General features: G+C 40.0%; 2 protein-coding genes across 2 annotated transcripts in view; both read right to left on the reverse strand.

Moving 5' to 3' along the window:
* LOC116064544 (zinc finger protein 239-like) overlaps positions 1 to 18473 on the reverse strand; it is an 893026-nt gene that overhangs the window by 573358 nt on the left and 301195 nt on the right. The window lies entirely within an intron of this gene.
* LOC116034141 (hemicentin-1-like) overlaps positions 1 to 18473 on the reverse strand; it is a 1482957-nt gene that overhangs the window by 10524 nt on the left and 1453960 nt on the right. The gene's annotated exons all lie outside the window — the stretch shown is intronic.

An 18473-nucleotide genomic window follows, 5' to 3' on the forward strand; every position in this document is an offset into this window, starting at 1 on the left:
CTGTTAATGATATACGGAGGGTCATCCTGCCATCCAGTACAACACCATGTAGCAAATTAAATAAAGACTTCAAATTTTACGTTTCATCATTTCTTTGCAATTTTGAAGGTAATTTGCTAACGCTAGCTAGCCTGAGCTAGAAGCCTTGCTTTGGTGTTATAAGTCATGACTCCGTCCTGCTTCAGGTTAACCATGTTTTAAATAAAGTTTAAGCATGTGTATACCTCTCACTTCATGTGTTTGTACTTTTATGAAAGTATCAGGTAAAAGCAGGGCTACAAATGAGATCTCTGTGAGAGACCAGCTAACTCCTAGCAAACTATTATGTAGCTCAATGCTGGACATTTCTCCCCTAATTCCGGTCACTTTACTGTATTTGTATTTGTTTAGTATTTGGTTTAGAAGCCTTTATTGGTGATTTTTACGGTACAAAGTCCTGCTACATACGTACATAGCTAGCTATATGCTCCGCTATGTCGCGTTAGCATGCAGCTACAATAGTTAGCTATACATGCTAACGTTAGATTGTAGTGGAACGAAGCAGCACTTTCTAACGTCAAAAATCACAGATAAAGGCTTCTGAACCAAACACTACACAATCGGACATGTTTCAGCAGGAATGTGACCCGGAATTGGGGAGAATTTAACAACATTGCCAGCTAAGATGACCGTTAGCATGTAGCTACTATAGTGGTATACAGCAGTGGTGGCTGGGACAGCTGTCATCCCATCTTCAAAAGGACACTTATGTACGTTTACACTTCATCGCATTAATAATAGACAGTCTATGGTTATTAGTCAAGACGAAGTATTAAAAGTAAAAACATTAACGTAAACAACACAACAACGACGTCGCTACACGGTTTTGGATCAGTGACAACAAGTCTTGATTGTTCTTCTTCTTCTTCTTCTTCTTCTTTGGGATTTTACGGCAGCCGGCATCCAAAAAGTTGCATTGCTGCCATCTATGGAATTAGCACCGCAGTGCATTATATCCTGTTATACAGTCCAGTGTCTATTAAAAATTTAAACAAACGACGTTTTCCCCTCCCACTTGACCCTACTTCTAAAATACTCTTCAGAGATACTTCTTCCAAACCAATTTCTCGCAATTCTCTGAGTAGATCTTGTCTTTGTCGGTCATAATTTCTACAAGAAATCAAAACATGATGCACTGTCTCAGGTTCCTGACATGAACACAAACCACTCTGATGTTTACCTAAAATAAATAAAGTGCTGTTCAGCAATGTGTGACCAATCCTCATTCTAGAAATAATAACCTCATCCTTACGTCTACCTTCCCCTCTTTTACAAACATTAACTGAGTCAGTTACTTTCCTAGAAATTGAGAATAGATGCCTTCCTTTGTTTTCTTGCTCCCAGAACTGTTGCCATTTTAAAATTGTTCCCTGCCACACAATGCTTTTACCCTCCCTTCTTAGATAGATTAATGTTGACATCTATGATTTCCTTTTCAGCAGCTTCCTTGGCCAACTTATCAACCCTTTCATTTGATGCAATACCTACATGAGCTGGGACCCAAATGAATGATATTTCTACCCCTCTAATTTTCACATCTCTAATTGCCAGAAGAATATCATACACAAGGTCTTGTCGACTCTTTGATGACCCTTTCCCAATACTATTGATAGCTGACACAGAGTCACTACCTATCAACACTTTCTGGTTCTGAATCTGCTCAGTCCACTGTACTGCTGCTCCTGTAGCATCTGTTTCTCGATCCTTTGAACCATCAGTAAACATTAATAAGCGTTCCTGATATCTTTCTATTATATGACACTGGAATTCACGCACCAAATCTGATTCAGGATTTTCTAACTTAATCCCAAGTATGTCTAAATCAGTCTTTGGGACCTCTGATTGCCATAAAGGAACTGACGGCCACAGCACTCCAGGACAAAAGTTCTTATCATGAATAGACATTTCTTGTGCCACTGTCTCCCCTGTCCATCTAAAACTTGAAATTCTTGCCACCTCTCTCTCCCAACTTGTCTGAATTGTTATTTTAACTGGGTGATCACACCTTTGACCCATCAAGTTGACCTAATAGTGAGCCTGAAGTTGCTTTCTCCGCAACCAGAGTGGCATTTCTCCTGTTTCTACCTGCAAAGAACACACTGGAGAAGATGGCACAGCTCCTGTACATATTCTCAGTGCCTTAGCTTGGACTATATCTAATCCAGCTAAAACTGACTTGGCTGCAGATCCATAAACCAAACACCCATATTCAATTCTTGCTCTAATTAAATGTACATACATTTGCTTCAAAGAAGCTACATCTGCTCCCCATTCTGTTCCAGCAAGACATCTCATTAAATTCAATACCCATTTACATTTGTCTACTATTTTTGAAACATGATCCCTCCATGTAAGTCCTGTATCAAAATACACACCCAGAAATTTAAAACTTTTAACCCCTTCCAAAGTCCTACCATACAACTCTAGTTTTATACTTTCATCTATTTTCTTCCTCGTAAAAAACATAGACTTAGTCTTCTCAATAGAGAATCTAAACCCCCATTTCCTTCCCCAGTCCTCCACTAGGGTTAAAGCTTCCTGTACCTTCTTCAGAGTATATTTAACATTCTTCCCCCTTTTCCATAGGCTACCATCATCTGCAAATAACGACCTTCCAATTCCTGACTGAACATTAGAAAAAACATCATTAATCATTATGTTGAACAGTAATGGACTAATAACACTACCTTGAGGTGTCCCATTTTCTACTAAACACCTTCTAGATGTTTCTGTCCCTATTTTCACTGAATACTTCTATTATTTAAAAAGTCCATTACCCAGTTAAACATATTTCCCCCAATTCCTAGCAAATGCATCTTGATTAAAAGACCCTCTACCCATAACATATCATATGCTTTTTCCACGTCTAAAAATACTGCCACAACAGTCTCTTTCTTTATCTGTGCTTTTCTTATTTCATCCACAAGACATATGATTGAATCAATAGTACTCCTTCCCTTTCTAAAACCACTCTGACAACTAGCCATCAACCCCCTTTCTTCAATAAAGTGCATTAGCCTTCCATTCACCAACCTTTCCATTAACTTACCTAAGTGAGAAGTTAGAGCTATTGGCCTATAATTCGCTGGATTACTAGCATCTTTTCCCGGTTTTCTTATTGGAACAATAATTGCCTCCTTCCATCCTACAGGAATCTTTCCTTCCTCCCAAACTTTATTAAACACACTTAAAACCTTCTGAATCCCCTTATCACTTAAATGTCTTAACATACTATAACAGATTTCATCTTTACCAGGAGCCGAATTCCTACACTTATCCTTATATTTCTTAACTCTCTCAGGGTGAAAGGAACATTATATTTATCCTCTAATTGTTCTTTCTTTCGAATAACCTCAGCATATATACTCCTTGTTTCTTCCCTACTCCTTCTTTCTTCTTCTGAAAGATTACTGGAACTATGTACCTTACTCAGTGTGTTCACCATCATTTCTGCTTTCTCTAGGTTTGATACAGCCAACTGTCCTCCGTCTGAAAGAATTGGATAATTCCACTCTCTTCTAATACCTTCCATTTTCTTGATCATTCCCCATCATTTATATTAATAGCACTTCCAATTGAGCTACAATAACTCCTCCAGTATGTTCTTTTCCTTTGCCTTATACTCCTTCTCACTACTGCCTGTGCTTGCTTATATTCAATCAAATGTTGAAAGTTATGGGTTCTTTGTAATCTTCTAAAAGCTCTGTTCCTTTCCCTAACTACCTCTTCACATTCAACACTCCACCATGGAACCGCTTGTCTTACTAGTTTTCCTGAACTTTTTGGTATTGCATCCATAGCAGCCATATAAATACTCTGTCGCAACTCAAGTTCATTTATTTCAACATCATTTGTTTCTTGGACTGAACTACTATACAAATCACTTGTTTCCATAAATCTTTTCCAGTCTGCCTTTTTGAAAACCCACCTTCCATGACTATCTTCTGAGCTCACCCTTACAACAACATTCAGTTTACATATAATTGGGTAATGATCACTTCCAATAGTGCCTTCTCCATGCACTTCCCACTCACACTTTGGAGCCATTCTACTAGACAAAAATGTGAGGTCTAATACTGACTCTTTACCAGTTCTAGTATCAGTCTTAGTCCTTCTACCATCATTCAAACAAACTAAGTCCCTATCATTCATTACTTCCTCAATCACCTGTCCATTGTTGTCTGTCTTTTCCCCTCCCCACAGTGTATTGTGTGCATTAAAATCTCCACACCATAAAACATTATCTCTATCCTGGCCTTCTATTTCCTCTAATTTATTTAATTCTAACTGTTTACAAGGATTATAATAATTTATTATTACTATTTTCTTCTTATCTGCCCATGCTTCCACTACCACATATTCTTGTTCCTTCCCTGTACCTAACACCCTGTAGGGTACACCCTTCCTTAAAAAGGTAGCACAACCCCCACCACTTCCTTGCTCTCTGTCTCGTCTGATGACAATATAGTTAGGTAACACAAAATCAAATCTAGGTTTTAACCATGTTTCCTGAATACACATTACATCAGGTTTCACACTCCTACTATCTATAAACTGTTTAAAATCTTGACCATTTGCCAACAGACTCCTTGCATTCCATTGGAAAATGATCATAATAAATAAGATTACCGACGTCCTGACTGGAGTGTACAGCAAGACAGTCTCTTATTTCTTCCCATTTTAAGTCTTGCATGCCCAAATGCTGAGCTGCTGCCTTTGCAATGATTTGAATCCTTTCAGTTTTAGATTTAACCTCAGCTGTTGCATTAATTACCCCTGCAATAAAGATAACCAAGTTCCTCTTCTCTCCCCACTCCTTTTTTCCCTTCTCTGTCTCTCTTACAAGTGCTTGTTGCTGTGTCCATGCATTCCCTGTTGCTATTTCCTGTCTAACATTTCCTTCATTAACCCTCTTTGTTTGCTCCACTCTTTTAACTGCTTCTGTATAAGGAACTCTATCCTTCCTTTTCACATTCTGAATCTCATTCTCCCTTCTCATTGCGTCACACCCCCAGTAGGCCGCACTGTGACTCCCTCCACAATTACAGCATTTAGGTCTTACCCCCTCTCCACATTCCCCATAATCATGTTCTCCACCACATTTAGCACATCTTTTTTGTCCCTTTGCACGCCTTAGCTACATGACCAAACTTCTGACACCTGTAGCATCTCATTGGCTTATGAGTGAACTCTCTTACCCTGTATCTCATATATCCAAAATATAGTTCTGCAGGCAACTCTTTTGTGTTGAACTGAATCAAAACTGACTCGGTTTCTTTTTTCTCAACCCCCTTGGTCAAACGCTTTGCACTCTGAACAGCATCACACTTTTCTTTTATATTTTTAACCAGCTCCTTCATCTCAACTAGGAATACCATAAATCACTCCTTTACTTCCTTGTTCACCCACTTTCACCACCTTCACCACCACTGTTTTCCCAACATCTTGCAGTTTTTAAGCTCTTTCAAGCTGCTCTTCAGAGCTACATCCAATCAATAGATTGCCATCATTTAGAATCCTAGCATATTTAACCTCGCCAACCTGGTTCTTAATTATTTTCGTCAATTTTAATGGATCCAAACTCTTCACTCCTGGTTCTTTGAACCCCACAACGATATTCCATTTCTCCTCACTCTCTTTAACTCCTCTAACCCGCTTTGCTTTATTTATCCTCCTTATCTGCCAGTTCCCATCTTCTGGATCCAACTCATCCATGCTACAACAACTATCGTCCGGATTACCAGCCATGATAGAGAATATATGCAATTGTATCGTATACCGGACCTATACAGGCCATCGGCCGATACTCCCGCAAAATACTCTCTCCACTTAGTCTAACCTACTTCTAACAATCCTTCTGAAATAAAGTTATTTGTAGAAAACAAAGCAAAACAAACAAAACACACACAACAACACCGCAAACTTTCTCACACAAAAGCTCAACCGCGTGTCAAACCAACCACAAGTCTTGATTGTTTGTAGTTATGACTATTGTATAATAAAGATTTAATACAAAAGTTGTGATGTTTGGTCCAGAGTGATAGAGAAAGACAGAGTGGTGACACTCCATTTGGACTCCGTTGAACGCTTTTTGCCGTCTACTTCCAGGGTATGCAGTCTCGGATAGTTCCAAACATCCATTCACGGTCTCGGACATCATTCATTTTCATTGCTGGCCGTGGAGTAACTTCTGAGGTAAGTTGATTAAATAGATACCTCTTTTGAATTGTCAACTGTCTATATTTTATCAGAGGCCCTTTATGATGCATATACTGATATTTATTTGTATGTGTGCACAGCGTAATTATATATATTTTTATCTTGGTAGCCGACCGATTGCCTGCTAGTTTGTTAGCTCGTTTGTTAGCTTGACTTCACCAGCTGTGAAGGTATCGCTACACCAACAATTACGAAGTTCAGTAGTGATTCTCTGACAACTTTTATTTAGTTAGTTATTGATGTTGGATTACCAGGATCATTAAGGTTGATTAAGGACGGATTTTATTTAGGTTTTATCTGCTGAACCTGACGGTGTTAGCTAGTCAGCTGAGTACTGTGTGTCTGATGCTATAGCTAGCTAGTAGAAATAAGGTTGAGTTTGTTTAATTATACCCTTGAAAGGGCTGTTGGATTAGCCTACATGTATGAATACAAATTATTCCACACAAAAAATATCAGTAAGTGACATGACAATGACATAAGTTTAAATATGAAAAAGTATTAAGGCAAATTTCACAGTTGTGTTTTTGTTTTTTTTTTTACTGTTGATTTATTTAACGTGTTCCACTGTTTAAGTTAAATAATTGCAACATCTTTCCAGAAGTCAGCGAGTAATCGTGTTAAATTACCGTGATTTCAATATTGACCGAAATAATTATGATCATATTTCTTTCCATATTCGAGCAGCCCTAGCTGGTGCTGGCCACGGCTGCTGGTGGCTGCTGGTGGTGGCTGCTGGCTGCTGAAATAAGAGGCGACTGGAGGCTGCGGACGGTGTGCCGGGGATGGAGAGGCCAAAGACATCCATGGCAACCAGTAAGGTGTTTGGCAGTGGACTAGATGTTATGACCTTAGGTGAGGAAGTCTGCTGGGTTGAAATTGCCTTCTTAGTCTGACTCTTGCTGCCAAGGTACCCCTTATCACGGTGGTTTACCTTCCTCTCAGCTCTGGTGCACTTTGATTGTCATCACATGTTTATATTTGACAGTGTCAGTATTTCTGTTTTAATCTTTGCACTTTGCTTGGATCCTTAACCTCAGCCTGATATATGTGGAGGATTTTTTTTGTTAATTAATCACTTATACTATTCCCCCCTGTTCCTTCACTTTGTTGTTGTTTTTCAAGTAAGATACACAGCACACCTGTTCACACATTTGTTATTCTTTTTCCACTCATGACTAACTTTATTTTAATTATTGATACCCCTTGTCTCTACTTTGTTGCTCTTATTCATACTTGTTCCCACTTGTTTTTTATTCCACAAACCTCAGCCTGATATATGTGGAGAGGATTTGTTTTATTAAACATCAGCATCTCAAACACTAACCCCTAAAACTCCTGGCTCCAGCTGTACATGCTGCGTCCTCCTTTGCAGCGTGCGGATGTTAGGCAGTAGAATCTGCATTTGCTGAAGGGTTTTATAACCAGTGGTGCCAGCGGTAAATCTTATTTGTATTGTTTTTTGAATTGTCTCCTTTCTCCACTGTATTCCTTTTTTCTGTACTTGTTCTTGTTGTGTCACTCATTGTTTAATAAAAAAAATACATTTCATTTATTCATCCAAGTGTAATGAGTTGTTATTTTTTAATATATGTGATACTTGGTGTATGGCTTAGTCTTAAAATGATGATGGTTGTGTGGTCAACTCCTGCCTCATCAGAAGAAGTGGGCTGGACACTAAATGCTGAATGGACTGTTGCTCCTCTGCTTTCTCAGTCGCTCTCTGACCACGGGGAAGTGAATCGGAATTACAAGCAAAATCAAGGAAAATACAATAGTCCAGATGTGCAAAAAAGAACTTCTTGAATCATCTTTGATTTAAAAAAAGATGTAGTAAGGTTAAGGTTAACCCTTGTGTTGTCCTTTGGGTCCCTGGGACTTAGTTTATTTTTGACGTTTTTGCATTGGCCTGGCGTTGAGCTTCGGGTCCCCGGTGACCCTCACATACTATGTGATGTCATTTAACGTGAACTGGCACGGGGGGGGGGGCCCAGACATATCAGAACGAACGCGTTTGGACAGGCTAATACAACATGTAAATAAACTAAACCAGCCCCGTGACACGAAGGACAGTACAAGCCAGTAGCCTAGTGCTACTCATGCTAACACGGACGTGAAGCTTTCCCTCCTAAACTTAAAAACATATCTATACATAGCTGTCAGTTGTCACACTACTACTCCAAATGTAAAACTGACATTTACAAATATGCAATAACAATCAAACAAGTACTTGGGTATGTGTTTTTATTCATATTTATCATTCAATATAGCAATCGCTGCTGTCAGTCCCATAGTAGAACATGACAGCGCTGTGTGTGTTAGGAACTATACAGGCTTACATCAACCACGTGACCCGCCCGCTAGCGAGATCAACGAGTGTCGCAACTCTTACTATCTCTATGGCTCTGGTTTGGTCGTAAAGTATTTCAACGCATGCGTGGTACAAATCGCACAGGGACACTCTTAGTTTTCTACTACGTAATCATGCGCATGTGCAGAACGGATCTTACAGGCGGTACGGATCGGTATCTCTATGGCTCTGGGATCGGGTACTGACAGAGGCGTTCACAGGCTCAAAAAAAACTGGTCAGCCAACATTCAGGAAATGAAAATATCAAGAGATTACTACATCACTACAGATGATACAGAGCCCAGCAGTAAAGAGTTTTTAAGAACACACACTTAAGGTCTGAGGACATTTACCCACTACATTCAGATAGTAATGTCTTTAGTTCTGCAGGTAACAGTTTTTGTGGTTGCCACAACACCCACTGTGACATCTTCTCTAGTAAAACCATCAGCTGATTAGGTCATGTTGACTTTCATTCATATCAGATCTGATCTTATTTTTTTATAAGTTTCTGCTGCAGGTTGTTAAAGTGGGCATATTATGCTTATTCATATTTTTCACATCTGTCACATCTACAATGTTATAATGTCAGATTTTCATGTTAAACGTGGCTAAAACTTTAAATAATGAGGTAAACGTATTTTAACATTGTCACATGTAGCTACATGCTAACATCAGTAAAATTCTGCTGCCACTGTTGTTAAATTCTCCTGAAACATTCCTGGTTATGTAGTATTTGGTAAAAAAAAAAAAACCCTTTATCTGTGATTATTGACTGTAGAAAGTGCTGCTATATTCTATTAGTGTCTACTGCTAACTTAGGGTGACCGGATTTCCCGGAACTAAAACCGGGACACTTTGCACGTGACCATAGTGCTCATGCACGCATGCTCACAACATAATGGGGTATCTCAGTTAATATTCATGAATTTTCTTGGTATGTAGCCTACATATCTAAGAAATAATATTAAAAGACATTGAGTGAGTTTTGTGTGGAACTAAATTTATTTTTCAGAATTAAAGCATTCTTTTGGAAAATACACCCACTGAACTTTATTATTGTATTTTTCATTGCATGGCACTAAACAAATGATTTGGAACTGCTGCCACAGGCTTGAACTAAAGTTATGGAAACACTTTACGGTAAGGGTACATGAATTATGAATTCATGCATGAATTAATTCATGATTCGTGCATTACTTCATTCCTTTATATCTTATGAATCATCAGGAATTGACATGAGTTCATAGCTTTTCATTCATGACCTCATACATGAACAACACATCAACTAAAGCATTAGGTAAGGTGGGGACATCATTATGCACAAGTTGTGTTCAAATCAGAATATGCGCAGTGATGACCAAATTTTTCTGCAGAAAAATACATAATCGTGATCATGCTTAATAAATCATAATGATGTGCCCACATACCTAATGCTTTAGTTGTGTTGTTCATGTATGAGGTCATGAATGACAGACTATGAACACGTCAATTCCTGATGATTCATGGGATATTAAGGATGGCATCATCCCTCATCCAGGTCGAGTGATAGTGACACTGTATTAAAGTTTCAAAAAACATTTTCTTTATTTTAAAATGAATTAAAATGTTTTTTGTACTCTACAGTGTCACTATCACTCAACCTGGTTTAGTGGTTTATTGCAAAAGCTAAAAAAGCATAATGCATGTCAAGCTAAATAATGGAGCTAGTTAGGTAGCTAACATTAACGTAACAACTTGTATGTCCCTAAAGGCATTGACACACCAACCTGATTATCGGCCACAGTGGACAGTCTGGCGAGGTCAGTGACTCGAGTCTGTGCGGTGTGTTCTGTGCTGTCGTCAGTCGGAGGAGCCGTCGTCGTTCATTTTGGCCGATTTGACTTGTTGAATCGACCAGTGGGCAGTTGGACTCAATGGAATGAGGAGTGCTAGCCCGCCCCGACCTGGGTTACGGTGAGTGTCGTGTGGGCCAGACCTGGCCCAAATGTAAGGAGCCAGGCCCTACTTGAGTTACGGTGAGTGTCGTGTGGGCCAGACCTGGTCCAAATTAATGAGCCATGCCTGACTTAGGTTATGGTGAGTGTCGTGTGGGCCAGACCTGGCCCAAATGTAAGGAGCCGGCCCCGACCTGGTTTACGGTGAGTGTTGTGTGGGCCAGACCTAATTTTGAACGAATTTCTACAGCAAGCGGTTCTAGTCAAATTAGGGCCTGGAAGAATAATGATAAAAAGAGAAACAAGAAAAGAACAATAATGCATTGCTCTGCATGCACTATACTACATTCTGGAATGCCGTGACATTTACGAGGGTCTATACCAGGCACGGAAAATCAAGGAATTTGAGCATTTTGTAGTAAAGTCAGAGCAAGGTCAGGGAATCTTTTTGCATTTGAAATGTAGTCGCCAGAATGTGATACAAAGTTGTAGAATTTTACATTGACTTTTATGCTTGCAATATTGCAGACAGGTGAGGACACATCGCTTTGCTTCTGCTACCTGTGGTGATACCCCCCCGGGCACCTACAAATCCGGAGAAAGACGGTCCGCCCCAGCTACGCCGAATCTACAAAAGCTTTCATAGGTGAGCAGCCTGTGAGTTAATACAAATGTAACAAATAAAACAAGCGCCAGCAAGTATTGTAACAGATTGTCTCAAGATTTGCAGACCTCAACATTTTCCTTTTATTTCCGCTTAAAATTGGTTGTGATGTGACTGAACCCGAACATCATTTCTAATATATGCCCGAACCCGGCCTGGCCCATTGGGTCCAGTCGGGCTCAGTTGGGGTATCCCATTGTATACAGATGATGCGGTAGCACATCAGATACATGTTTGTCATTTTTCTCAATTTTTTTTAAATTCATGGTCTTTAAACCTAATTTAAATGACATTATACTTAATTTTGAGTTAAAAAAAAAACAGAAATATGCATTTTTTGACTAAAAGTTCAGATCAGAGGATGGAGTGAACAACATACTGTCAAACTTAGTCTCGACACTGTTTTGAAACAATTACATTTTTTTTTCTTCAAATGCTATAAAATTGTAACCTGGCTCTGCCCTCTACGTACTTCCGCTCAATTTCATTTCCTTCAGTACTACGTCTGGGTTTGTGGTATAGTCTTGGGTTTTCCAGCCAAATCTTTACCGGTCCATTCAGCAAAACAGAGGGAGTGGTTGAGAACGATGACGTTGAGGTCGTGTGCTAGAGTTGTAGTTCCGTAATGGCGGCGGAGAAAGATGCGAGTGAAGCCATTTGGTCCGTTGTGGCAACGATGCCGATATCAAGAAGTTAAATCCCGAGCAAGAACAATCTTTCTTTGCTAGTTATGGACAGAAACACCAAAGCAGGAGGAAGCGTGGGTTAATATGTGGATTGATACTGGGATGTCTACACAACTGTGTGAGTCGATTGACTTCAAAAAGTTTGCAGCTTTACTCAAACCAAAGTTGCCACCAAATAACCAAACTTATTTCACTGCCCAGTTTCGCCTCACTGCGATGGATGTGGTGAGCGTGCTGCGCACCGTCATAAAGTGCCTCACAGACAACCAGGAACGTTGTCCTGCACCAGCTGGCAGTGAAAAGCGCAAGATGGCCAGGATAATATCCTGCGAGGACCTGAAGTGGTGCCAGGAGGGGGCCAAACTGGGGGTCCCAAAGCTGCTTGGTAAGTGTGCATCCCTTTTTCGAAAATAGCCAAAATAGTCCATCTCCAACGGAAGCCTGCCATGCAAAGTGATGTCTTTGTGTATGTTTATCTTCCCCTCCGTGTACTGAAATACTTTTTGTCTTCTCTCCCTCTCTTTGTGATCTCTGTAAGTATTAAAATCTCGACTTGTGTACTGTGGTCATCACTGCTTGTGAGTCTGTTTTTGTTATTGTTTCCTCTGAAAGAGTCTGTTTTCTGTGTCAGGGAACACAAGACAAGTCATTTGGGGCGGCCCAAATGTTCTTGGAGACTGAGTTTCGCTGGCTGGAGAGGTGGCTGCAGCTGCGGACGGCCAGCAAGCCACTGAACCAGCTGGTTTTTTTCACGGCTAAGAAGGGCCCATGCTAAAACTTCTTGCACCACCTGCAGGACGCGTGGGCGGAGATGGGCCTTAAAGGGTCCCCCAATTTCACCGACCTAAGGACCGCTGTGTCTGCTCATGTGAGTTCTCCTCAGTCACTCATCTGTTAATGCTGGATTTCATTAAACCTCTGCTGGCTGTAGCAATCTTTTCTCTTCTACTGTTTTAAGGCAAAGAACAACCTGTCTGCCGAGCAGCAGAAGATGGTGGCCACCTTTGTGCCACAACACGGCCACAGCTGACTGCTTCTACGCCCTCAGCCTGAACGTGGCCCAGTCAAAGAGGATGAGGGATTTCCGCCAGGCCCTCACCCCCACTGTACCATCACCAGAGTCACCAGAAGCCTCCACCACCAGGAAGAGGTCCCGCAATCCTGATTCTTCCTCCAGTTCCGAGGACGAAACCCCTGTCCCCTACCAGGAGTCAGGGACCTCGGGACTGGAGGAGGAGAGGGAGTTTATAGCGAGGCTACAAAATGTAAGTAAAACTCTAAGATATGTACTTTAAAGACTCAGTCCATTTTATGTCTGTTACATCAGACCTCACTCTGTGTTTTGTGTTTGTTTTCCTCAACAGACACCAGAGAAGGCCCTCAGGACGAGCCAGTACGGCAGGCTGGTGGCGCTGACTGCGCTCGAGGCTCAACTCAACCTGTCTAAAAAGATTTCGGAGAGGGCGAGAAGGGCAGCGTATCGAGCAGTCATCGGACTCTAACATCTCTTGATCTGTGCAGGACTTCAGTGTGAGCGGACTATTTAGAGACGATGTGACCGGCAGGTAATGTTAACGGCTATCTGCTACTGTAGCAGAGCTGCAAGTAAACGCTGAACTGAGCTGTGTTTTCAGTGTTAAACATTGCTGCAGGTTTTCATGCATGACTGTTACAGGTGATTTACAGAGGTGGAAGACTTACTCAGATCATGTATTGCAGTAAAAGTAGAAAAAACTGTTGTAGAGTTACAAGTTACTTGTCAGTTACAAGTCCTGCATTCAACATCTCCCTTAAGTTAAAGTACAAAAGTATTATCAAAATATACTTAAAGTACCAAAAGTAAAAGTAAAATTATGCAGTGTAATATATCTTATTTAATTCTATTATATTATTATCCAGTAAATTGTATTAAATGACTGATAATTTAAATAAAATGTTTTATTTAATTCAAGTAGCCTACTTGTACATCATTATTTTCTAGGGTTGAAAAATGTATACAGATTTTACATTTTCCCCTCATACTTCTGTCGGAATGGGTACGAAGTTGGCATTGAATTTAATTTGAAATGGTATTAAAAAGGTCTTAAAAAGCCTTGAATTTAAGTTGGAGGATCCTGGGGGTACACACACACACACACACACACACACACACGTAAATAGTTGTTTTATTGTGTTTTATAGATTGGTTAAGATTCATTTTATACTATTAACATGTTCTATTTTAGTAAATGTTAAGATTAATTTTCTTTTAGTGTGTTTTCAAACGTTCAATATTGGTATGTGTTCCTTTTTTCTTAAAATGACAAAACTATAATACTGAACACACTTAACCTAAACATGAAGCTAGGAACACCAAATTGGTCAGGTATTGTCAACATAGGCCCACTTTTGAGTTTGAAAAGGTTCAAGGCAATTTGTAGCTTGAAACAATCTCCAAGTTCCAGAGTTAAAAAGACAGAAACAGCCAGAGAACTTGAGACAGAAACCAGCCAGGACCAGTCTTAACTGTTAAATGTATGAGGAGCACATGTGCAAATAAAAAGCATTACAAAATTCAGTCCAAGCTGCCTAAAAACTTTATTTTCAAGCTAACTTTTACCATACACCCGTCTGACTTTCCTTACTGCAGTAACTGAGTGTTCACTAGAGGTTCTCTGGGTGCAGGGTTAGGGCTAGCAAGCATCTACCATGGCATTTCTGAGGCAATTGAGGTATTTAGGGAACATTTGTAAATTTGTAATTCTAAACTGTTTGAGTCTGCGAATGCACATCAGTCAGCTGCCGCACCCTGATAGCTGCTGGTTCACTGTGTTTCTATAGGTTTGGGAGCAAGAAACTGCATGTAACTAGTCACTGAGGAAAAATGTAATTAATTTAGAGTTACTTATCAAATATTGGTGATTACAATGGGGTTACATCTGAAAAATTCTTTTCAATTAAAAAGCTTATATGTAGCTTTATGTAGATATTGCATTTTATAAGTCTGACTATGTTGGTACTACTGTGAGGTTTAAACTGCCTGGTTTAAATTCACTGTTATTCAGCTGTATAGCCCAGTTATAAACATGTTAAGAATACTAATCAAAAAGTAATCAGATGTAATAAATTTCACTACTTTGATAAAGTAATTAAAATGGTTACTTTTTAAACTGGGTAACTAGTTATCTGTTGTCTGTTTACATTTCAAACTAAACCAAATGTGGGCCATAAGAGAACTGCATATGTGGGCCACAGTTGGGCCACATTAGGGGGACCTGTGGCTGAGTTTCGGGAGCCACACTCACCTGAGGTCAGCGCCGTCATTCAAGGCCAAATGTGGGCCATAAGAGAACTGCATATGTGGGCCACATTTGGGCCAAAGATACATTGCTATCTGGGGAGGTGCTCCTACAGAGCATCTCATACAGAGGGTGAATACAGGTGCAGCAGCAATGGGCGGTATGAGAAAAAATAGTGTTTTTATAACATTAAAGCATGTAAACATGTTCTAGTACAAACACAAAATACAAGTGTAATCCTGAAAATGCTATATAATTGTTGTAATTGGACTGCCACTCTAAACTGTTTCATGTCAGGAATCTTTTAATGCTTTAGTGTCTTCAAAAGTTGAACACTAAACCTAAATGGATTCAATGAAGAATTTGAATTATTTAAAAAAGGATAAAATGCTTTAAACTTTAACCCTAATTGCAAAAAAAGCTGCAAAAATTTAACAGACCATGTTTTTTAAAAAAAGATCAGGCACAATGCATTCCTGTCATTTGTCATGTCCCAAATACATCCTGAAAGTCTTTAGTATTCTCTTAGTTTAATCTTGTTTACTGTGTATGTTTAATGTTAAAAACGAGATGCATTAATATGATTTCTAAAAAAAGGGGCCTCTGGGGGCATACGTGCCTCTAAAATAAGAATAGAGCCCTGAGATAGCTAAAAAAGATATATTTTTGGTCTGTAGATCTTTATCTGAAGCCTTCATGCTGAGTAATTTCTTGTTCAACATCACAAAATAAATGTATGTGTAATAAATCTTTCAGTGCAGTGAAACTTTTCTCAAGGCCTGACAGTTGCGTTCTGTTAATTGTGTTTAGGGACACTGTCTTAAAGAAAACTTCCACTTGCAACAAAAAACAGGTAACACATTGTTGTCTCTTCCAGGATGGTCTGAGGGGGTAGGATTCAAGGATGCAAATATGCTGAGCTATGGCCTACAAAAACTGTATGTATAATGTTGCATTGTTTTGCAGCAGTATACAAATGGGTAAATTATTTAAACATCAGGTATGGGCATTGACTGTTATCAGTCTAAAAATCTGTCTATCTGTTCAAAACTAAAAAGTTAATGTTGAACCCTGACTGTAACAATAAGCATATGGGTCACATTTAACAGGCTGGGGTGCTTTACAGCCCCTGCAGGACATTCCTGTCACTGCAACAACAAACAGGAGAGCTGATTTAGCCAGGAACATTTCATCCAAACTTCTAGAACAATTTCTACATATAGTTTGAAGAAGTCATGTTATGATCCGTCATTGCCCATTGTTAATTTCTTTTAAGAATTTACTCGATAATAATTTTCGGACACAATGCAAATGGAGTAAATTAATAAAGTAATCTCACAAATATATGGTCTTTATTGGACAAAAAAATAAGATTTAGACACAATGCTCTAACTAGAAATTGCATATATTGCCGTATTAAACCCAAAATATGCTATACCTTTTTATACAAAACCAAACTCTATTTAAAACCAAATATCGGGCAGAGCCTTTAAGTGTCATGTTTTGCTTACTAGAAGAAAAGTAGTGGTAATGTCACGTGGTCACATCTGGTCACTACTTCAGTCTGCCTCTCCAGGAGTCTGGTGGGGTTTCTAGGTCCATAGAGGCAGAGGAGGTTGCTCCTCCTCTATTATTGAGAGGCAAAAGGGATATCAAAATATATATATTTAAAAAATAATAATTGGTTGATATAAACTGTAATGAAATATCAGTATAATTTGTAAAATAAAATTTCTCTCTTCTTTGGAATAAAGAAATTATTAAGGTTCTGATTTAAAAGCCTCAACAGCAACACCTGCAGGTGAGAAGGGAAAGGTCAGTCTTGGGGCCAGAGGAGGCAGGGGAGGAAGAACTCTAACAGTCAATTTCCACTGGATGCGGAACATCTGCGGAACGTCTGCGGAACGTCTCCGAAACGTCGACGGAGTCATTAGGTTTCCATTAAAGTCAGTGTGTGTATTTCCACAGACTGCCGAAGGTCTGCGTCCCGACTCCATCCCAGTTCCGTCAGTCCGCAGCCCTCCGGAGCAGATACGCAGAGCTTCTATTTTTGATGGACGACGGAGAGCTCCGCAGCAATTCAACACAATTCAGATTGTGCGGGACAGGAAGTCAAGGTCATATTTCCCTGCACTACACCTTGAAAACACAGCACATAGTTGTTTCCCCTCTACTCATCTGGATGGAAACAAACTGTTGTTGGTTTTGTAGTTCTGTTTATAGAAACTACATCCTGTTATATTGCGTGAACATACGTGAACTCGCGAGATCTCGTGGTCGGCTGGCCGCAGCCGTTACGCAACAAATCCGGACCTGGTGGGTATTGACGGACGGCGGAGCACGCAGCCGTTCCGCAGCGGAGCCGGTCCGCAGACGTTCTGCATCCTGTGGAAATTACTCGCCTTAGCAAGCGCAACAGTTAGGTTGTTGTAGCAGCCCTGAAGGACAGTCACGTTAAACTTAAAAAGCTTTTATGGCGAGAATGGATATGGATTTTGGGGCGCAGTAGCAGCAGGGCGCTGCCGAGCAGTGGATGGATAACCTTGCTCTGCTGCTGTTGTTCGGTAACGTTACTCCGGGCTGGAGCCACAGCAGGAGTAACTTTACGGTGACTAAAGCCTGACCCGTCGTGCTGCTCTGCACTCCTCCCCACCGCTGGATCCTGGGCAGACAACAGACTGCTGCACGGCATGGAGGATGTGTTTGGGTCTAGGGACACCAGGGTCCGCTTGGCAAAACAGGGAATATGCCACTGCAATTAACATTATATTATAATTCATCAAACATTATCTCAGTAACATGACAAGGATTTCATGAATTGTAATCATTAATTTAACTCTGTAAATAAACCAGACTAAAATGAATCCTAAGTAAAATTAAATTAAAATAGAAGAAAATGATTAGTTATTGTGTTGATATTAGACTGACTAGACTTCTTTTGAAGCCTTTACTTCTCTCCTGGTCTAAGGAGACTGGATGCAACAACAGGCCTCCGAGCAGCTACTGTATGAAGATAATCTCCCAACTTGGAAAGTAAGTGGAACCCACCAACAGGCAGAAGAACTAATAAAACACATATGACCATATTTTAACGATCTGTTAAAAGTGCACGGCGGGAAGCGCCTGGCGCAGGTGCGTTTAGGGCGTGTCCAAATCTACTTTTGCTAGTTTAACAGTGGAAAAAAGGGTCTGTGCGCCAGGCGCATGGTTCAAAACGGTTGTACTATGTGTGTTAATTAATCATAGGTGTGTTTTGGGCATAACATGCAATAAACCAATCAGAGTGTGATCTCCCATTCC

The sequence above is a fragment of the Sander lucioperca genome, chromosome 17, assembly GCF_008315115.2.
Source record: "Sander lucioperca isolate FBNREF2018 chromosome 17, SLUC_FBN_1.2, whole genome shotgun sequence".
NCBI lineage: Eukaryota > Metazoa > Chordata > Actinopteri > Perciformes > Percidae > Sander > Sander lucioperca.